General features: G+C 37.4%; 1 protein-coding gene across 1 annotated transcript in view; it reads right to left on the reverse strand.

Annotated features, from left to right (window-relative positions):
• Positions 1 to 24,182, reverse strand: part of AFF4 (ALF transcription elongation factor 4) — an 87,632-nt gene that overhangs the window by 57,959 nt on the left and 5,491 nt on the right. Inside the window, exon 2 of the mRNA XM_065873257.1 lies at positions 156 to 247. The gene's annotated coding sequence lies outside the window, so the exon portion shown is untranslated. The remainder of the gene's footprint in view (positions 1 to 155; positions 248 to 24,182) is intronic.

The raw sequence follows: 24,182 nt of genomic DNA on the forward strand, positions 1-24,182 counted from the left end.
GTACTTAAACCCATAATTCTTAATATTTCCTATAAGCCTTCTGTGGTTTCCTCTTCAGAAATCTAGCTATTCTTTGCCATTAGAGGCATACAACCCATTCCCACCTACCACCCTCTCCCCCCAGGGTCCAGTGCTTTTCTCTACTTTGCATCTACCTTATCTTGATTTCTTTTTGTCCCAAACACAGCTTCCTTGGTGTCCATCCTTATGGCAGTTTGACCTCAGCTTTGCTGTTGCTCTAGATTCCCTAAAAAACGACATTTCTGCTCTAAATACATTAATATTTCAATTAGCACCTCAATAAATGGCAAAACTGAGGCTTTCAGCAATAGAATCTAAAATTAACTTGGGTTAGTAACAGTAGTCGAAATCGTATGGAAAAAGAAAAAGTCTTTTGGGAGAAAGGGTAAATGAGGGTGTCATTTCTATAATCATGACAGTATGTTGTCATACTGTTGTCACTAAGAACAAACCAAGGAAAATAGCTTATTTATAGCAGCGGGAATTTTGGTTAAATAGATAATGAAAAATGTTGTCAACACACTCTTCCCAGGAGATAGATTTAATCATCTGTGCTGGTTATGTTTTGTTTTGTTTTGAAAGTCCTGTTGGAGGCCAAAGAGAAAAAACAGGTTATACTGTGGAGTATTTCCAGCCTTATGATTCATAAATCAAATCAAATCAGAAAATTAAAGTCAATCAAGACTGGGGGAAACTATAATCATAAAATGAGAATGGACAGCAAAACCAATATATTCTTGAGGACTTTTATAAGTATAAATAAACATTCAAAGATAAAACATCCTGATTTGCACAGTTTAATATCATGCAAATAAGCAATTTAGTGTTTAAAAAAATGTTCTAAGTGTCCAAATGGGTATTCAAGTTCTTTCTTATATGCACAATTTTCTAATAAATTTATAAAAGAATATAAACTATTTTGAGGTTATGGAAATAGTGTGTGCTTGCTTTGGTCTCCCATCAGAACCACAAAAAGTATTTGATTCTTTCTTTAATAAATACCATAAAACATCTACACTTTGGTACTCAAAAATAAAAACAAAGAACATTTATTATCCTCCAGCACACTTGAACCAACTAATAACTATATATCACCAACAGTCAGGTTTCAAATAGACCTCTAGGGCTATGGTGCTGCAACATACAAACTTATCTGTATCTGTTAGGTCTATGTTAACGACTGATTTCCTTATGTTTCCCTAAATTTAATTCTTGAAAGATCAGAAAACAACAGAAATGCCTTATTTAAACTATGATTTAATTTTATGTATTCTACAGCACTAAAATAATCATGCAAGAAACACGTGAACATTTACTTCAAAAACGGATGATTCCCACAACAAAATTCCTCCTATAATTCAATAATAAAAAACCTTTTCTTAAACAATAAGTCATCATACTGAATACTTCCTCTTTTAAACAAGGCTGCCAAGAAGCTCATAATGAAATTAAATGATTATAAGAACTAATATTAAGTTCTATAAGCTTATAGAACTATAAGCTTATAGAACAATAACTTACATAGAACTATATAAGCTTATAAGAACTAATATTCTAGTTGTAGCTCTTATTCTCTAATTTTTTTCTGATTTGACTTATTTTCACATCTAATATGTCAGTTCTATTTTTTTCTCCTGTGTCTTTCAACATCAGTATCTCTGCCTAAAATAAAGTTTTCCCCAAAGCAGTAATTCCAGTAATTCCACTTGAGCTGCCCTAAAATTTTTATGAAATTTAAGTATGACTCAATTTGAAATATATCTCTGTTTGTAGAGGCAAAACAATATTCCTCAGGACATCTGCAACTGTACTGAAACAGGATTCAGTAAAAAATAACAAATTGGTGTATCACAACAATATGTGACTACTAGATAAAAAAATTTTTTAAAGAAAATTAGCAGGTAGGAAGGAGATTCTCCATCTAAGATTTTTAATTACTTAAGGTACATTGTTTAAGTACCCATCCGGTACTTATTTTAAGTTGATATATTAATGACAAATTTTTTCTTCCAGTTTTACTGAGGTATAATTAATATACAGCACTGTACAAGTTTAAGGTGTACAGTATAATGATTTGATATATATCATGAAGTGATCATAACAGTAAGTTTAGTGAACATCCATCATCTCATATAGATACAGAATTAAAGAAATAGAAAAAAATTATTTTTCTTGTGATAACTAATGATTTACTCTCAACTTTCATATAAAACATACAGCACTGTTAATTTTATTAATCATGTTGTACAGTACCTCCCTAGTACTTATTTATAACTGGAAGTGTGTACCTTTTGACTGCCTTCATCCGATTACCCGGACCCTGACCCCAACCCCCCCATCTCTGGTAACCACAAGTCAGATCTCTTTTTCTGAGTTTGTTTTTGAAGTATAATTGACCTCCAACACTATGTTAGTTCCTGTTACACAACATAGTGATTTGATATTTCTATAACATTTGAAACTGATCACCACAATGAATCTAGCTAAGATATGTCACCATACAAAGATATTACATAGTTATGACCATATTCTCCACACTGTATATTTCAAACCCTTGACTCATTTACTTTGCAGCTGGAGTTTGTACCTCTTAATCTCCCTCACCTGTTTCCTTCCTTCCCCCCAATCCCTTCCCTCTGGCAACCACCTGTTTGCTCTCTGTATCTAAAACTCTGTTTCTGCTTTGTTTGTTTTTTAAGATTCCACATATAAGTGAAATCATACAGTGTTTGTCTTTCTCTAATTTATTTCACTTAGCATAATACCTTCTAGGTCCATCCATATTGTTGCAAATTTCATTCTTTGTTATGGCTGAGTAATTTTCCATTATAAATATTTATAGATCACATCTTCTTTATCCATTCATCTACTAATGGGAACTTCAGTTGCTTCCATATCTTGGCTATTGTAAATAATGCTGCAATGAACATAAGGGTGCACATATCTCAAGTGTTTTTGTTTTCTTCAGGTAAATACCCAGGAGTGGAATTGCTGGATCATATGGCAGTTCTATTTTTAATTTTTTGAGGAATCTCCATATTGTTTTCCTTAGTGGCTGCACCAATTTACATTGCCACCAACAGTGCACAAGGGTTCTCTTTCCTCTACATCCTCCCCAACACTTTTTGTTTTCTTTTGATAATGGCTATTGTGTGTGAGGTGACATCTCATTGTGGTTTTTTGTTTTTGTTTTTTTTTTTCTTTTTTTTTCGCGATACGTGGGCCTCTCACTGTTGTGGCCTCTCCCGTTGCGGAGCACAGGCTCTGGATGTGCAGGCTCAGTGGCCATGGCTCACGGGCCTAGCCGCTCTGCGGCATGTGGGATCTTCCCAGACCAGGGCACGAACCCGTGTCCCCTGCATCAGCAGGCGGACTCTCAACCACTGCGCCACCAGGGAAGCCCCCTCATTGTGGTTTTGATGTGCATTTCCCTGATGATTAACCATGCTGAGTATCTCTCCTGTGCCTCTTGGCCATCTATAATGTTTTCCTTGGAAAAATGTCTACAGATCCTCTGGCCACTTTTCAATTGGGCTGTTTGTGTTTTTTATGTTGAGCTGTATGAGTTCTTTTACATTTTGGATATTAACCACTTATCTGACAGAGCATTTGGAAATATCTTCTCCCACTCAGTAGGCGGCCTTTTCATTTTGTTGATCATTTCCTTCACTGTGCAAAAGCTTTCTAGTTTGACACAATCCCATTTGTTTATTTTTGCTTTTGTTTCCCTTGCCTGAGGGAATATATCAAAAAATATTACTGAGACCAATGTCAAAGAGCATACTATGTTTTCTTCTAGGAGGTTTATGGTTTCAGGTCTTACATTTAAGTCTTTAATTCATTTTGAATTTATTTTTGTAGATGGTGTTAGAGAGTAGTCCAGTTTGACTCTTTTGCATATAGCTGTCCAGTTTTCCCAACACCATTTACTGAAGAGGCTGTATTTCCGTCATTGTATATTCTTGTCTCCTTTGTCATAGTTTAATTGCTCATGTACGCATGAGTTCATTTCTGAGCTCTCTGTTCTGTTCCACTGATCTATGTGTCTGTTTTTGTGCCAGTACCATACTGTTTTGATAGCTGTAGATTTGTGATATGGTTTGAAATCGGGGGACATGATACGTATAGCTTTGTTCTTCTTTCTCAAGACTGTTTTGGCCATTCAAGGTCTTTTCTATTTCCATACAAATTTTAAAATTATTTGTTCTAGTTCTGTGAAAAGTGCCACTTGTATTTTTTTTTTTTTTTTTTTTTTGCGGTACGCGGGCCTCTCACCAATGTGGCCTCTCCCGCCGCGGAGCACAGGCTCCAGACGCGCAGGCTCAGCGGCCATGGCTCACGGGCCCAGCCGCTCCGCGGCATGTGGGATCCTCCCGGACCGGGGCACGAACCCGTGTCCCCTGCATCGGCAGGCGGACTCTCAACCACTGCGCCACCAGGGAAGCCCGCCACTTGTATTTTGATAGAGATTGCACTGAATCTGTACATTGCCTTGGGTGGTATGGTCATTTTAATAACATTAATTCTTTTAATTCATGAACATGTTATCTCTTTCCATCTATTTGTATCATCTTCAATTTCTTTCATCAGTGTCTTATAGTTTTCCAAATACAGATCCTTTACTTCCTTAGTTAGGTTTACTCCTAGGTATTTTATTCTTTTTGATGCAATTGTAAATAGGATTATTTTCATAGTTCATTGTTAGTGTATAGAAATGCAACAGATTTCTGTATAATAATTTTTTATCCTGCACCTTTACCAAATTCACTGATGAGCTCTAGTAGTTTTTCGGTGATGTCTTTAGAATTTTCTATTTATAGTATCATGTCACCTGCAAACAGTGACAGTTTTTACTTCTTCTTTTCCAATTTGGATTCATTTCTTTTTCTTACCTGTTTGCTGTGGCTAGAACTTCCAATACTATGGTGAATAAAAATGGCAAAAGTAGACATCCTTATCTTGTTCCTGATCTTAGAGGAAATGCTTTCAGCTTTTCACCATTATGTTGTTAGCTGCAGGCTTATCATATACAGCCTTTATTATGTTGAGGTATGTTCCCTCTAAACCCACTTTGCGGAGAGCTTTTTATCATAAATGGACACTGAATTCTGTCTGAGGCTTTTTCTGCATCTATTGAAATGATCATATAATTTTTATTCTTCAATTTGTTAATGAGTATAACACTGATTTTCAGATGTGGAACCACCCCCTTGAACCTCTGACATAAATCCCACTTGATCATGGTGTATTATTCTTTTAATGTATTATTGAATTCAGTTTGCTAACATTCTGTTGAAGATTTTTGTATCTACATTCATCAGTGATACTGGTCTGTAATTTTCTTTTTTTGTGTTGTCTGTGTCTGTATCACGGTAATGCTGGCCTCAAAGAATGAGTTTGGAAATACTCCTTCCTTTGCAATCTTTTTGAACAGTTTGAGAATGATAGGTGTTAACTCTTCTCTAAATGTTTGGTAGGATCCTCCTGTGAAGCCATCTGGTCCTATACTTTTGTTTGTTGGGACTTTTTAATTTTTTTTTTTTTTTTGCGGTACGCGGGCCTTGCACTGTTGTGGTCTCTCCCGTTGAGGAGCACAGGTTCCGGACGCACAGGCTCAGCGGCCATGGCTCACAGGCCCAGCCGCTCCATGGCATGTGGGATCCTCCCGGACCGGGGCACGAACCTGTGTCCCCTGCATTGGCAGTCGGACTCTCAACCACTGCACCACCAGGGAAGCCCGGGACTTTTAAAATTATTGATACAACTTCATTACTGGTAATTCGTCTGTTCATATTTTCTATTTCTTCCCAATTCAGTAAAATTCAAAAGTTTTAAATGAAATCCTAGGGACAAAAAGAAATGCAAAGAAATATCTGCAACTTTAGTTAGTTGGTTGCTGGTAAAGATAATGGTGTAGCAATTTTATTGCTACAAGACTGAACAAATAAGTAAATGTAAACATCCTGAAACTTTTAGGGAACCAGGGACCTTACTATGAGGAAACAGATACAAATATAGAGTGGAATAAGGAGAAAAAGAACCTTTGGGGATTAGGAAGTAGTACTATGAACTCATGCTTATATTAAAAATAAAATAAATTATATCTAAGTATATATACACACATATACATATATACACACACACACACACATGGTATCTCTAGCTCCATCCACTGAAGAGTCTAGAAGCAGTGACAATATGGTAGCAAGAAGCACCCTCAGCAACCAAATTTTGTTTTCTAATATCATTCCCTGCTAAAATGAAATAGGACTTCTTGGGGAAATAGTGAATTCCAGAGTTATAGCAAGGAAGGTAAAAAGTGAACCTAAAGTATCTTGTTGTAACAGTAAGAAAATGCTCAAAAACAGATGGAGACATATCAAAAGGACACAAGATCCAGCTTGAAGGGGCTCTCACTGGTCAAATTTTAAAACATGAGCATCATAATAAACAAGCAACAGAATATAACAAATTGAATAAAAAAAGAATCCCTGAGAACTATACCCAATATCTTGTAAAAATCTATAATGGAATATAATCCTCAAAAAAGCCAGAATCACTATGCTGTACACCTGAAACTAACACAATATTGTAAATCAACTATACTTAAAAACAAAAGAAAAATCCCTGAGTCCGCAGAATAATAGCAAAGAATAAAATTAAAAGACAAATAAGTCAGGGAGCAAATGTACTTCTTCATAGAAGAATGCCAACTAATAAATGTAGGAGAAATGAAAGAATTAAAAAATCGCTTTTCTGCAGCCACTAAAGTAATAATTAAGGCAAAAAACATCAATGGATGCTAAAACCATTGGGTAAAAATTTGGGAGGCAATGGAATATTCAGTATCACTCCCACAGAATATCAAGTATAAAGAAAAAAATCTTTGAAGTAGAGAAGTAAACACTACCCATAATCAAGTGATCAGACTTATATCAATAATGGGGCAAACTGACATCATGGGCCTTCTAATGTGATGCACTAAAGACATATCACCACCTCAGTATTCTTCTACCTGCTAAAAATATTTAACCTGAATCTAATCACAAGTAAGCAGACAAACCTAAACTGAGAAACATTCTTCAAAACTGGCCTGGACTCTTCAAACAATGTCAGAGAACAAAAGGAGAGAGAAACAGACAGGGGCAGGCACTGGAGATTATGTCTATATTCTACATTCAAGATGACACAACAGGACTTCCCTGGTGGCACAGTGGTTAAGAATCCGCCTGCCAATGCAGGGACACGGGTTCAATTCCTTGGTCCAGGAAGATCCCACATGCCGCAGAGCAACTAAGCCTATAAGCCACAACTACTGAGCCCACATGCCACAACTACTGAAGCCTGAGCACCTAGAGCCCGTGCTCCACAACGAGAAGCCACCGCAATGAGAAGCCTACACACTGCAACGAAGAGTAGCCCCCGCTCGCCACAACTAGAGAAAGCCTGCATGCAGCAATGAAGACCCAACGCAGCCATAAATAAATAAATAAGAAAGAAAGAAAGAGGACACAACTAAATGCAATGCATGATCCTTCATACCCCAGACCCTGGATCTGAGGAGGAGAAAATGATTGTGAAGGTCATTAACGGAAAACTTGGGAAAATTTTAATATGAATGGTATTTCAGATCATCATAGCAATGTGATAACTGTATTTGTTTATGCAGGAGAAAGTCTTTGATTCTTACTTAGGACATACACAACACACAGGCTAAATGTCATCATGTTTGCCAACTCTCAAATGGTTCAATGACCGCTGGAATATATATTTATTATGTATAGATAGCATGTATATAAATAGTATGTGTGTGGAAGGTGGGAGAGACAGAGAGACAGAGAGAGAGAGATGGATAAAGGAAGGAGGGAAAGACAGAGGGTGAGGGAGGGAAAGAGTCAGGAAGAGGAGAGGGAAGAGTAGCAGCAGCAGCAATTAAATGTTCGCAGTAAAAATGTTAACAATCTAGGTGAAGGGTACACAGATGTATATTATACTTTTCTTATAGGTGTGAGATTTTTCAAAATAAAAGATGGAAGGATAAGAGTGATAAAATTTACATATTAGAGCACTATGGGTGCTTTCCAACATTTTTCAGCCTTGGGATTTACCATCAAACTGTCTCTTCTCTAGGGCTTAAAGTATTTCTCTCAGGACTAAGGTGCACCCCTGTCTCCAAATTCACACTGATATGCAATTCTCCTCAACTCCTCTGTGTCACAATTTATTACATTTCAGAAAGAAATTACATTTATTACACTGCTAGGAGGGGACAACATCCACATGCCAAGCTCAGCTCCCTAAAGTAAATGGGCATCCAAAATTTATCTAAAGCAAGATTTAATGTTTATTATTAAGTGTACTATTAACTTAATATGCAACAAGCATCCATTAAATACTTAGCATTGGGGAGAGAACAAGAAGAATTGGCCACACTAGATTAAAACTTACTATAAGCCATCACCATTATCAAAATAGCATGGTAGTGCACAGAAATGAACAAACTGATCAGTAAAACAGAGGGAAGAAATAAACCCAAAGATATATGGGATTTTAATAGTTAACAAAACCAATTCAATAATAAAATGTTTTGGGACTTCCCTGGTGGTCCAGTGGGTAAGACTCCTCGCTCCCAATGCAGGGAGTCAGGGTTCAATCCCTGGTCGGGGAACTAGATCCCACATAAATGCCACAACTAAGAGTCAGCATGCTGCAACTAAAAGATCCTGCATGCCACAACTAAGACCCGGCCCAGCCTAAATAAGTAAATAAAATTTTAAATAAATTTTTTAAATGAATGTTTTATTTAATAACAACAGTTAAAAACCATGTACTTTTCTAAGATGACAGTTATAAAACGGTGAAGACATTTCAAACTCAGCCAGAGAAAAGACAAATCCTTCAGCCCAGTAACCTCACTCGTGGGACTATATTCCACAGAATTAAAAGCACAGCCATAAGCTATGAAGATGTTTACTGCAGCACTGTTTTCAGCGGTAAAACAATTTAAAATAACTGAATGCCCAAGAACAAAGAAATGCTTAAATAAACCATTGTTTTTTAAAACAAATGAGGTAGATCATTGCCAGTTACCTTGGAGGAATTTCCATAAATGCTGTTTTGTGAGGAAAAGTAGATGCAACACAATGTATGCCATATGACTGATGACCTCATTCTTTCTTTAGGGTAAACTCATAAGTAGAATTGTTAGGTGTTGAGTATATAGAAAGAATGAGATACAACTAACTCAACTAACAGCAAAATATGCCAACTACTATTCTCATAAGCTAAACACAAGAAAACTGAAATCTGAATATCCAGTTTTCACACATAATATGAAGGATGTCTCTCTATTTAGGTAAATCTTCTTTCTTGTCCCTAGTAAATATTTTGGCTGTTCTTGTAAATGTTAATAAGGAACAGTCTTCCACTTTTGTATTTTCCAACAGAGATAAACCTTTCTAAAACAATTTTTATTGAAATATAGTTATTTACAACATTGTGTTAGTTTCAGGTATACAGCAAAGGGATTCAGTTATACACATATATATATGTATATATTCAGATTCCTTTCCATTATGGGTTACTACAAGATACTGAGTATAGTTCCCTGTGCTATACAGTGGGTCCTTGCTGGTTACCTATTTTATATATAGTAGTGTGTATATTTTAAACCCAAACTCCTAATTTATCCCTCCCCCTCTTCCCCTCTGGTAACCATAAGTTTGTTTCTATGTCTGCGAGTCTACTTCTGTTTTGTAAATAAGTTCATTTGTATCATTTTTTTAGATTCCACATATAAGCAATATCATATTTGTCTTTCTCTGATGACTTACTTTACTTAGTATGATAATCTCTAGGTCCATCCATGTTGCTGCAAATGGCATTATTTCATTCTTTCTGATGGCTGAGTAATATTTCATTGTGTATATATACCACATCATCTTTATCCATTCATCTGGTGATGGACACTCAGGTTGCTTTCATGTCCTGGCTACTGTAAATAGTGCTGCTATGAACACTGGGGTGTATGTATCTTTTTGAATTATAATTTTCTCCAGATATATGCCTAGGAGTGGGATTGCTGGATCATGTAGTAACTCTGTTTTTAGTTTTTTTAAGGAACCTCCATACTGTTCTTCATAGTGGCTACACCAATTTACATTCCCACCAACAGTGTAGAGGCCTCCTTTTTCAAAAGAGATAAACCTTGATGGGTCTGTTTTTCCAATTACACAAGTAATACTCGCTCTTTGCTCAAAAACTCTAATATGATTAACGTAAAGTAGAAAGTAGAAGTCACCAATAGTTTCAGGGAAGTGAAACTTCCCTTTAGTTTTGCAAAGAGTCACACATTAGTCGTGTAGAAAACTGTTACACATACAGTTCTTATTTCATTTAATAAGTAATGAACATAGTTCCATATCAATACATATGAATTTTCATTCTTTGATTGACTGCATAGTATTCATTTAGCCAGAAAGCCCCTGATAGTTAGGTTGTATCCAGAATTTAGTATGATAAACATTATAATGATTGTGTGTGTGTGTGTGCACATGTGCACCCGCACACTATTTCAGTTTCAGATAAATTTCTCCACGTGAAATTGCTGAGTCAAAGGATATATGCTATACCATTTTAACGTATATCACTAAACTGCTTTTTGAAAAGATGTGTTAACTGACAGCGCCCCAATGGAGTATGAAACTGCCCTTTAACCATGCCATTTTCAATCCCAGGCATTATGAGTCTTTTTAAATTGTGCCACCAATCTAAGAAGTAAAAAAAAAAAATTATTCCAACGTTGTTTATTTCATTCATTCAACAAATACATGAGCCTGTCTACTATGTCTAGGTACTGTCTTAGGAGCCAGAGATAAAACACGGAGAATGACTCATGGTCTTTGACCTTATAAAGCTCATAGTCAACTGCTTTCTAGTCAATTTCTCCGATAGTTAAACCACACATCTTTTTCATGTCCTACTTAGCCATTCATATTTCTTCTCCTGTGAACTGCCTATTTACATCTTTTGCCCATTTTTCTATTAAAGTGATAATCTTTTGATTATGTAATAACTACGCTTTCCCAACCTGCCCTATATCTTAGCTGAGGAATATAAGGTTAGGACTAAATCTTATGCTAAACTGCATCCTAATTCTACTGACCACCTCCTTCAAGTCGTCTGCCTCCTCTTTCAGGACCACTCCCAAACTACGGGAAGGCCATGCCTAAACTCTCCTCAATCTAAGATGCAAACTTCACACTGTGGTTTTCAAGGTTTGTCAATGCTCTCTCCAAGTCTCTTGATTTGTTTCTGACTGGCTCTTTTTTTTTTTTTTTAATTTATTTGTTTGGCTATGCCTGGGTCTTAGTTGCAGCACGTGGGATGTTCAGTTGCGGTATGTGGGATCTAGTTCCCTGACCACGGATCAAACTCGGGCCCCCTGCATTGAGAGCATGGAGTCTTAGGCACTGGACCACGAGGGAAGTCCCTCTGGCTGGCTTTTTGACTTTCACCTTGATCTGAATCTGTTTAGCTTCTATGGAGTTTTCCATTCTTTATTTCTGTGGTCTAACTAAAATCAATCCAAATAAATAACTTTAAATGTCTATACTACAGATAATGTGCTATCTGTATCTTTACTTCTCAGCTACCTAGTATCTGAAGAGACTAAAAGTGAATTATACTATGGACTACATGGGGCTGAGGTAGTAAAGGAAGGAAAGGGCTGGCTTTGATAGGCAGCCTCTGCTACCCATTACAGGTATTCTAAGTCTTATCCACCCACTACTAGCAGCTCTGTCCAAGTGAAACTGCATTTATAGCGGAACTGGACAAATTTGAAAGTGGTTATGTCTCAGTCATTTATATTTCTCTGAAGATCCTTGGGACCTCCCGGGGAGAAAATGGAAGGAAATGAGAGAGAGGTTAAGAATACCAATCTCAGGGAATTTCCTGGCAGTCCAATGGCTAGCACTCGGCACTTTCACTGCCGGGGCCCAGGTTCAATCCCTGATCCGGAAAGACACTGCAAGCCGTGCGGTGAAGCCAAAAAAGCAAAGAAAAAAAGAGAATACCAATCTCAGAAGAGCATCAAAAATAACTCAGAGCATATGGTACATGTGCAGTAACTATATATTGGAAGAATATTTGGGGGGAAAAGGGATGTCTTCCCTTATTTCTCCATAATCAATATCAAAGAAGCTAAGGTATTAATTCACAAAATGACCCTCTATTTCCTAACACACAGTTCTTCAAATCATAGTGATTCAGGTGGTTTAGTTATAAGCAAAGACTATTGGATAATCTTGATGTAGAGTGGTATCCTTGCTAATAAAAACTCTCAAACATAAAACATCTAGTAACCAAAAACCAATACAAGCAATTACCTCTTTATTAACTTCTTAAATACCTTAACAAAGTAACGTAACTTCCAAACTTCAATTGAGCTGTAAACAGCTGAGGCACCATAATTTTATAAATGGGACGATTAGGGATACCTGATGTTTAGTTGTGATTATATAACATACTAGACATATGATTTAGGCAAATAATCTCCCTAAACCTCAGTTTCGTCTATTATAAATTGTTCATACTAATCTGATGGTAAGGATTAGATGAGAGAACTATTTGAATGTAGTTGAGTATTTAACACTATACAAGAGGGCTTCCCTGGTGGCGCAGTGGTTGAGAATCTGCCTGCCAATGCAGGGGACACGGGTTCGAGCCCAGTCTGGGAAGATCCCACATGCCGCGGAGCAACTGGGCCCGTGAGCCACAGCTACTGAGCCTGCGCGTCTGGAGCCTGTGCTCTGCAACAAGAGAGGCCGCAATAGTGAGAGGCCCGCGCACCGCGATGAAGAGTGGCCCCCGCTTGCCACAACTGGAGAAAGCCCTCACACAGAAACGAAGACCCAACACAGCCATAAATAAATAAATAAATATTAAAAAAAAAAAAAAAGTAAACACCTCACTTGTAACCAAATACAGCAAACAGCTAACATAAAAAATAAATAAATAAAACCCACTATACAAGAATAAAGGGGGGACTTCCCTGGTGGCACAGTGGTTAAGAATCCGCCTGCTAATGCAGGGGACACAGGTTCGATCCCTGGTCCAGGAAGATCCCACACGCTGTGGAGCAACTAAGCCCGTGTGCCACAACTACCGAAGCCTGTGCGCCTACAGCCTATGCTTCCCAACAAGAGAAGCCACCACAATGAGAAGCCCACGCACTGCAACGAAGAGCAGCCCCTGCTCACCGCAACTAGAGAGAGCCCACGCGCAGCAACAAAGACCCAATCCAGCCATAAATAAATAAAAATAATAAATTTATTTAGGGGAAAAAAAGAGAAGTAACAGGAAGCCTGAATAGACCCATAACAAGTGAAGAGACTGAATTAGTAGTCCAAAAACTGCCTATAAATAAAAGCTCAGAACTGCATGGCTTCATTGCTGAATTCTAACGAACGTTTAAAGAAGAATTAACACTAATCCTTCACAAACTCTTCCCAAACAATGGAAAAAGGAGGAAACTCCTTCCAATTCATTTTGTAAGGGCAATAGTACCCTGATATGAGAACCAGACAAAGACATTACAAGAAAAAACCCTACAGATCAATAAAAAGCTTATTACATATACATAAAAATCCTCAACAAAATATTAACAAACCAAATCCAGCAATATTACAAAGGACTGTACACCATGACTAAGTGAGGAATGCAGGATTGGCTTAACATCCAAAAATCAATTAAAGTAATACACCATAACAACAGAATATAGGACAAAAACCAAATGACCATCTCAACGGATGGAGAAAATGCATCTGACAAGTTGCGACATCCCTTCTTGACAAAAACACTCAACAAACTATGAATAAAAGAGAAGGGGGCTTCCCTGGTGGCGCAGTGGTTGAGAGTCCGCCTGCTGATGCAGGGGACACAGGTTCCTGCCCCGGTCTGGGAAGATCCCACATGCCGCGGAGCGGCTGGGCCCGTGAGCCATGGCCGCTGAGCCTGCGCGTCCGGAACCTGTGCTCCACAACGGGAGAGGCCGCAACAGTGAGAGGCCCATGTACCGCAAAAAAAAAAAAAAAAAAAAAAAGAGAAGGGAATTTCCTCAAACTAATAAAGTGCATCTACAAGGAAAACACAGCTATCATATTTAATGGTGAGGGACTGAATACTTTTCCCCTAAGATCAAGAACAAGACAAGGATGTCCTTTCACCACTTCTATTCAATACTGTATGGAGGTTCTAGTCAGTCGATTAGGCAAGAAATAGAAATAAAAGATATCTGAGCTTGAAAGGAAAAGTAAAATGATGATGTTGTACATAGAAAACCATGAAGAATCCACTGAAAATCTGTTAGAGCTAATAAACGAGTTCAACAATGTTGCATGATACAAGATCGATACACACACAAAAAAGGATTGTATTTCTGTACAGTAGCTATAAACAAACCAAAAATGAAATTAAGAAAACAATTCCATTTACAATATCATCAAAAGGAATAAAATACTTAGAAAAAAATTTAACAGAAGAACAGCAAAATTTACACTCTGAAAACTACGAAACATTACTGAAAGTAATTAAAGACCTAAATAAATGGAAACAATCCTATTCACAGAATGGAAAATTTATTAAGATGAAAATACTCCCTTAATTGATCTACAGTTTCTACAGAATCCCTATCAATATACCAGCTGACTTCTTCACAGAAAGTGACAAGTTGATACTAAAATTCACATGGAAATTCAAAGGATCCACAACAGTCAAAACAACCTTGCAAAAGAACAAAGCTGGAAGACACACACTTCCCAATTTCAAAACTTACTACAAACCTATAGATCAAGAAAAGAGAACTGGGAGTCCAGAAATATACCTCACTTTTTTTTTTTTTTCTGGCCGCATCATGCCTCATGCGGCATTGTAGTTCACTGACCAGGGGTCAAACCCATGCCCCCTGCAGTGGAAGCAGAGTCTTAACCACTGGACCACCAGGGAAGTCCCTATACCTCACATTTGTAACAGATTTTCCACAAGAATGCCAAGACAAACAACTCAGTCAAAAAATGGGAAAAGGATTTGAATAAGTTTTTCTCCAAGGAAAATATACAAATGGCCGATAAACACATGAAAAGATGCTAAACATCATTAGTCATTAGAGAAATGCAAATCAAAACTAAGAGATACAACATCACACCCATCAGGATGGCTATTATCAACAAATTAAAATTTAAAAAAACAAACAAAAAAAAAGTGTTGGCAAAAATATGGAGAAATTAGAATACTTGTGCAGTGCTGGTAAAAATGTAGAATGGTGCAGCTGCTGTGGAAAACAGTTTGATGGTCACTCTAAGAGTATAACATAGAATTACCCTATGACCCGGCTATTTTACTCTTATGTATATATGGCCAATGAAAGCAGGAACTCAAACAGGTAGTTGTACACACCATGTTCATAGCACCGTTATCCACAACAGTCAAGAGGTGGAAGCAACCCAAGTGTTCACCAACAGATGAATGGACAAACAAAATGTGGTATACACATAAAAGAAATATAATTCAGCCTTAAAAAGGAATGAAATTCTGACACATGCTACCATGGATGAAGCAGTCACTTACATGAGGTATGCAGAAAAGGCAAACTGACAGAGATAGAAAGTAGAATGGTGGTTGCAAGGGGCTGGGCATAAGAGGGAATAGGGAATTACCATTTAATGGGTATGGAACTTCTGTTTAGGATGATGAAAAAGTTCTGGAAATGGACAATGGTAATGGTTGCACAACACTGTGAATGTAAATAAGGCCACTGAATTGTACATTTAAAATGACTGAAATGATAAATTTTGTTATGCATATATCACAATAAAAAAAATTACAGTACTCACAGTTCAAAAAAAAGTGTGCACTCCCAATGAACCAGAAATTCATCTCCTATAATCCTTTTAATAAAAACATGTATTAGTTTTATAACCTTTTAAAATTTAAAACTTCAAAAATAGTTTCAAGAGTAAAATGTGACCTTTAACTTGCCCCTTTCAAGTGTTCAGAACCTGTTACAATGGTTTTTTTTCAATTAGTATCTTAGAACTATCCTACTGAAAAATGAAGCCATTCAGCTACCAGATTATTAAATGATTTACACTCCAAAAGTCAAAATGAGACTTAAGCTAAGATTTCAATTATTTTAGAATCCAGTTTATTACAACTGCTATTAAACTGTAACTTTAAAATATACTATCTTAAAGCAAAAAACCTTATAGGTAGAGAAATCCCTCTTGGCCTCATTTGGCATTATTTCTCTACCCATGAGAGTCTGAAGAGGTCAGTTCCTACAAGGTAGGCAAACAGAAGTTGTACACCTGGAGATCAAAGCCAACAATAACAGAACATCAGGTCCCAAAATGGTGTTTTGCATAAAAGGACCTTCCACCCAAAGTTAGTCATGAGATTTCTATAGCCTTCAGGTTTAAAATAACATAGTAAAGGGACTTCCCTGGCAGTCCAGTGGTTAGGGCTCTGTGCTTCCAGTGGGGAGGTGGGGGGGGTTGTTTGATTCCAGTTGGGGAACTAAGATTCCACGTGCTGTGCTGTGTGACCAAGAAAAAAAAAGGTAGTAAAAAACATGAAAGCAAAGATAATTCCATACCATTTTTGCTTTCTTCATCATATCTTTATACATTATCTAATTTCTCATAATCATGTTTCATGAATCACTTTCAACTAGGCCCTCAAAGTTTCCCGGAAATTTACTATCCTTCTCTGACGAATGCTCTTTCCTTTTCCACACAAGTATTTTCATGGAGTTCTATGACTCTTCCTCCTAGCTTCCATTCCACAAATGACCTTATCTTACTGGACAAAGATTACAAAGATAAAGACCAGAGAGAAATCAACTATCATTCAAACTATTAACATTGCATCCATTCTCTTCTTTCCTCTGGCTAAAAAAGAAAAAGCATCTCTCTATCAAAGAACAATTATGCCCATTTTGCTATCTTCTCCTAGACCTTTATCAGTTACTGCCTTCTCTCCAGCAACTTCAACTTTTCTCTCTTTAATGAATCCCTTTCATCATCATTCAAATATATTCTTCTTTAAAAAAAAAAAAAAGTCTTCCCTGATCCCATAGATCTCTCCAGCTATCACTCTATCTCTCCTCTATTCAACTTCACAGCCAAAAGGACTCTTGGTGATTCCCCACTCTCTCTGCAACCATTTGTTTGATAAAAAGTGACCCAGAAAGGTGTAAGGAGCAATATAGTGAACACTTGTGTTACCCATGAACCACCTTGGGAAATACAGCATTGCCAATATAGTGGAAGGCTACTGTGTACCCCTCCTGGATCACATCTCCGGTGCTCCCTTCCCCTTCAAGAGATAGCCACTATTCTGATTTTGGTGTATACTTTTACTATATATGTGTGTATCCCTAAGTAAGACATTGAATTGTTCTGCGTATTTTTCAACCTTTAAAAAGGGTACACTTTAAAGACTCTGAGCCTTTTAAATTCTCAGCATTATGTTGAGGTTAATCCATCATGATACATGTTGCTGTAGTTCATTTATTTTCACTACTGTGTATCCACACAATTTACTTATCCACTCTCCAGATGATGGATAGTTAGGTAGTTTCCCCTTTCTCTGCCATTACAAACAATGCTGTAGTTATCTTTTTTTTTAAATAAATTTACTTTATTTATTTATTTATTTATGGCTGCGTTGGGTCTTTGTTGCTGTGCGCGGGCTTTCTCTAGTTGCAGAGAGCAGGGGCTACTCTTCGTTGTGGTGCACGGGCTTCTCATTATGGTGGCTTCTCTTGTCGCAGAGCATGGGCTCTAGGCATGCGGGCTTCAGTAGTTGTGGCACATGGGCTCAGTAGTTGTGGCTTGTGGGCTCTAGAGCGCAGACTCAATAGTTGTGGTGCACGGGCTTCGTTGCTCTGCGGCATGTGGGATCTTCCCGGACCAGGGCTCAAACCCTGCAATGGCAGGTGGATTCTTAACCACTATGCCACCAGGGAAGTCCCTGTAATGATCATTTTTATACACTTCTCTTTGTACCAGTGAGTGAGAGTTTTCCTGGAAGAGACACCTACAAGAGGAATTGCCAGGTTGCAGGGAATGAGCATCTTCAATTTTAATTGATATACACAAACTGCTTTCCAAAATATATCCAATCACTATTCCACATTGTTTCCAACCTCCCAACATTGTTTCCAACTTCCCACACTCCACTCCTTTGCCAAGATCACACTGATTTGCAAGTTGCTAAATTCAACAGACACTATCATTTTAGTTGACCTACTGTTCAACATATTCAGCCACTAATGGCTCCTTAATATACTTTTGGCTTCTATAACCCCAGCCCTCCCAGTTTTCCTAGCACCTCTGGCTTCTCCCATTCTATCTACCAGACTTAAAAATTGGTGCTCCTCTGCACTCAGCCGGGGGTCTTATTCAGACTCTGATTAAGTCTACATTCTTTCCCTACATTCTCATGGCTTAAAATACCATCTATATGTCTATACTACAAATACCAAAATATACTCCACATCAAGCCTGTTTGATCATGCCCTTTGACTGAGGAATATCAATCTTAATACATCCAAAATTGATTTCTTGATCTCTTTTCTCTACCGCCAACAACTTCTGCTCCAGTGATCCTCATCCTACCAACGACCTGCTCTTGCTGAACCCTCCCTTCAACCTCTCTCCACATCCACTCCATAACCATGGCCTCCAAAATATGTTTTGAATTTATCAGTTCCCTTACTTCTCCACTGCCACTGTTCAAAACAAGCCATCATTTTACCTCAGACTTGGACAAATGCTACAGCCTTCTAATTGGGACTCCTAGTTCCCCTCATCTCTCTCTAATCCATATTTCATACAGCAGCTAAAATGATCTTTTTTAAAAAAAATAAATTTATTTTATTTGTTTGTTTATTTTTGGCTGTGTTGGGTCTTCATTGCTGCGCGTGGGCTTTTTCTAGTTGTGGCGAGCGGGAGCTACTCTTCGTTGTGGTGCGCGGGCTTCTCACTGCTGTGGCTTCTCTTGTTGCAGAGCACGGGCTCTAGGCGCACGGGCTTCAGTAGTTGTGGCTCGCGGGCTCTAGAGAGCAGGCTCAGTAGTTGTGGCGCACGGGCTTAGTTGCTCCGCAGCATGTGGGATCTTCCCGGATCAGGGCTCGAACCCATGTCCCCTGCATTGGCAGGCGGATTCTTAACCACTACACCACCAGGAAAGCCCTAAAGTGATTTTTTTTTAAGTGATCTTTTTAAAACACAAACCCCAGGAAAACCCTAAAGTGATTTTTTTTTAAAGTGATCTTTTTAAAACACAAACAAGATAATTTCACTCAATCCCTGCTTTAAAAATTTTAGTAAGCTTTCCACTTGCCTTAGGATAAACTTTAAGGTACTTAACATGGCCTTCAAAGCCAGGATTTGACTTTCTACTGATGTGACTCCTGCCTATCTCATCAGATTTATTTTATATCTCACTGCCCTCCCCTCCCAGCTCCCACCAAGGGCCTTTTTTAGGCTTCTTGAACTGTGGCGCTCTTTCCAGCTTAAAAAAATTCATGTAGACAATTCCTGTTTCCTTCAGAGTACCTGATCACAATTAAGATAATAATCAGGGAACGTGCTTGTTTTCCAGCATTGCATACCTAGAACATAACCTAGTAGAAAATCACTTAAATAAGTAAACTAATGAACTTCACAACTTGGTTAGAAAGTAGAGGTTCTCTCATTTACTACGGGTTATCTCATTTACTACCTCATTTCCTGCATTCAATATATTATCAACCCAATAAAGCATTAATATTGATACTAAATGAATTCGGTTGTTTTTAAAGCAATTTCTCTAAAAGAGTTTATCTAAAAGAAAAAAAACAACATATGTACAAGAAAAAAAAACACTTGTACAGAAATGATCAATTTCTATTTTTACTTAAAACCTACACTCTCAAATGTTCACCAAATACAAGTGCTAGACTGTAAAATCTCATAATCATACTTGGCAAACTGAGACGGTATAAAAACTGAGTGTTTCAGTAACAACACCCAGAAAGAAATGATCTGTTCAAAAGAGTACTTCAAGACTGCTTTCATTTATAGTACCTGAGGAAGCCAAGAGAAAATAACACACGTCAAAAAGGCAAAATAAAGGCAATTTTATTACTTAAAATGCATATAGCAAATTAAACAAAAGTTAAAAAGCATTACACAGCAAAGGTTCTTTAGAGTTTACACTAAAAAGGAATTATTTCTGATTAATTTCATCTTCATCTGCATATGTGGAAGACAAGTGATAATAAAGTATCTGGGTTTCCTAAAATATATTTAGTGTCTTAGAATATTACAAAAAAGGTTAGAGAGAAAACGTTAATGGACTGAATGAAGAAGGCATATACTCAAGGCTTGTGAACTTAAATTAGCCCCTATCCTAATTACCCTAACTTCTTGTTAATAAGGTTCTATTAAAATGTAAATAAACATATTGCTTTAAAAGGTAGTTAAGGTCATTTAAGGCTATTGCTCTTTAATCACGGAATACAAATTTATATATTAAATGAGTTATTATGGCAGAGAGAATATTTACTTTGAAAAATCAATTTATAAAGTGACAAGAGTAAACCTACTGTCAAAATATTTTCTAATTCAGACTTATAACATATTTAAACAGAACTCAGAAGATTCTGAAGGCTTTATAACTCTGATTTTAAAATCTGTCTCTTCAGTATAGACCAATATTATATATACGGTACAACGTTAATACTGTAGTTAACCAGGGCATATGTTGTGTCACACACTGCACTAAGGCTAAGGATATAAAAATAAAAATTACCCATCATCTCCAAGATTTGGTTGCAGCTAGACCAACTACAGAAAGGTGGCAGGAGGATAGGAGGAGGGAAGGGAAGGAAGAAGAGGAAGGGAGGGAAGAATACCATGTGGGACAGCCCTGAAGAGAGAACATAGCATACACCCAGGGAACAGAGATAGATCAAGAGTAGTTGGAAAATAGGGTTGGGGGAGTACAAAATGAAAGGTAAGACTGTTGAAATACATGGGATCAGACTAGACCTGTGGGTTTGTTTCTGAAATCTGAAAGACATAGGATACCTTTCCAGAGAAAATTAATATATCCCAGATCTTGAGTGATGATCTTTTAAAAATTATAATATTAAGAATCTGGTATGGATATAAAATTAGGTATGAACTCATTATGTTATATAGCTCTTATGTAACCATAACACTAAAACAACGTTAAAAAATCAAATACGAAACAAAATTTTAAGTAACACTAATGTGGGACTTCCCTGGTGGTCCAGTGGCTGGGACTCCATGCTTCCACTGCAGGGGGCATGGGTTCCATCCCTGGTCAGGGAACTAGGATCCTGCATGCCACGCAGTGCAGGCAAAATAAATAAATTAAATAAATAAAATGCTAATGTAACAGATTATGTTGTTTTACATAAACTAGACCAATGATGTATTCAATCCTGGAAATATGTAGTCTCAGGTCTAGTTTTATACACACACACACACACACACACTATTTTTTTTTTCGGCTATGCCGCGTGGCTTGTGGGATCTTAGTTCACCAACAAGGGATTGAACCCGGGCCCTTGTCAGTGAGAGCGCAGAGTCCTAACCACTGGACCACCAGGGAATTCTCATAGTTCTATATTTTTAAACCACATCTGTAATTTGACTTCAATAACAGTAGTGCATAAAATGCTTATAAATATGTAAAACTAAACAGATTTAATAACTGCAAATGTTTATTTGCTAATTTAGGGAAATACAACCTTATATATACTACCATACCAGCTAGCGGTCCTTAAATGTCAGTTTTAAAGAGGCTCACTTGTTAACTCTGGCAATCTTTCTTGTTCTTTTGTGGTTCAGTACCTTAATGAAAACTACATTAAATGTGTATCTAGTAAAATCACTGCTGAAGTTTGGAATAAAACACGCACACTGCCAACAAACTGTTTCACGTTGATTAATTACAAGATGGGATCTACCAGATACATCTCACAGTGAAAATATGATACTAAATACTAAGCCGGGGTTTGGCCTGCCTATACTAACATATACCATGACATGATCTAATTTAACTCACCATCTTTCCCTGTCTGAGCATCATCAGTACAATGCTTTATAAGTTGGCACAAACACAATAATAAACAAAATCTAAACACAGCAACAAACTCCCAAGGGATTACTTGGCTATAAAGCAGTCCTTTAGAAGTTACATAAAACTCATTAATGTACAAGAATGCCCAGTTAGAAAAATACTACAGAAAATACAACATTACTAAGGAGTTCTAAGAGAAGTGAATTTGCAGTTTAGAGGGGAAAAAAAATCACTTTGGTACAGGATGAAGTAGATTATAAGGAAACAAATGAGAAGACTGTTGCAGTAACCCAGGTAAGAAATGAAAGCCTAGATTAAGGCAGTAATAGTAGGAGTGTTGATAATGTACATAAAGGGTTTGGATTCAAAGATGTTAAGGAGGTAGAATCTTGGGGCCCGACAGATGTGAGATGTAAAATGGAGGAATCAAGGACAACTTGCAGGTTTCTAGAAAAAACAATGATAGTGGTACATCCTCCAAGGCAAGGAAAATAGCAGAATTTAAGGGTGAGGGGATTGAGAAGTAGCAGAACCAACACTTACAGGGACTATTTGATCATCTTCTACTCTCACCTCACTCACCCCCAGCTTTCCTCAAAATTCTCTCCCCCATTCACATAGCTGTACTAAGAGCAACCATGTTACAATGTAACCTATAGTGTGATCCTACCTTCAGGGTACAGTTGACAGATAAAGTCTGAATCCTTAACTAAAGCTAGGCCAATATGCAGACTCCACCTGTTTTATTTATATCTCTATATGTATATGTAAATGGGTATGTACACACACACATGTATACACACATGTATATCCACATTTATACATACATACACACAGAGATATGTATATATACATACACACACACACACACACACACACACACACACTCACTCACACACAAAAAATCCCCTAACAACCACCATAGTAAATAGGACCTTGTAACTAACTGCTCAACCCTAAGGCAATCCTCAGACTCAAATATCCACTAAGGGCCATTTGATCTGCTAAGACAAAAGTTGACAAACTGTTTTAAAGCCACACAGTAAATATTTTAGGCTTCACAGGCCATAAAGTTAGGACTACTTAACTCTGCCACTGTATCAGCAAAAGCACCTACATACAATACATAAACAGATGGGTGTGTTGTCTGTGCTCCAATAAAACTTTATTCATGGACACTGAATTTTGAGTTTCCTATAATTCTCACATACCACAAAATATTCTTCTTTTGACTTTTTCCCACCATTTTAAAAAAATGTAAAAACCATTCTTAGCTCTCAGGCCGTACAAAAGCAGGCAGCATTGGGCCTACTAACAGTGTGTCAACCCTTGTGCTAAGGTAACACAGAACTGCCCTCTCCTTTCTTTCAAATGTCCTCTAAGTGTCAGAAAAGGAAAATCTTTCTAGTGGACAGAATTGAAAATCTTCATTTGGCTGCCAAAGAACTCACTCCATTTGCAAGGAAGTAAGTCAACAAATGAAGGCCCATGCAATTTGCTGGTTCTATCATTTACCTTCTACTGTACCTGTCCAGCAAGATACGGTGTTAAGTTTCAGAACAATGATACCTTCCTCTTCCCTCCCCTCATAAGAGTTTTAGCTATTTTTTTTTCCTACCACTGTGTATCAGTTATGCTGGGGATGGTTAAATTCAGTATTTAGTCCACAATTTTCAAACATGTGACAAAGCATAGCTAGGCCTGATTAACAAAGAGCATCACCTTTAGAATCTGGACTCAGAGAACAATGACCTCTGGATGTGGTAAGTAGGTATGAATTTGGGTTGTTTCCATAGAAGAGATGAGAGTGTTTGCTGGTATATAGAGATAGTGAGATTATGTTAAAGAAAATATTTAATATATATAAGAAAAGTAGGACTCTGTGTGGGTGCGCTAAATAGCCATGGAATGAATGAACTGGACAACTATGTTTTAGAGTGTCCTTTACTCCTCTTCTTTCTGCGATGTAGCCCGCTAGCCAGAGCTGTGGTCCAGAGCTGGAC

This window comes from Phocoena phocoena, chromosome 3, assembly GCF_963924675.1.
Source record: "Phocoena phocoena chromosome 3, mPhoPho1.1, whole genome shotgun sequence".
In the NCBI taxonomy this organism is placed as follows: domain Eukaryota; kingdom Metazoa; phylum Chordata; class Mammalia; order Artiodactyla; family Phocoenidae; genus Phocoena; species Phocoena phocoena.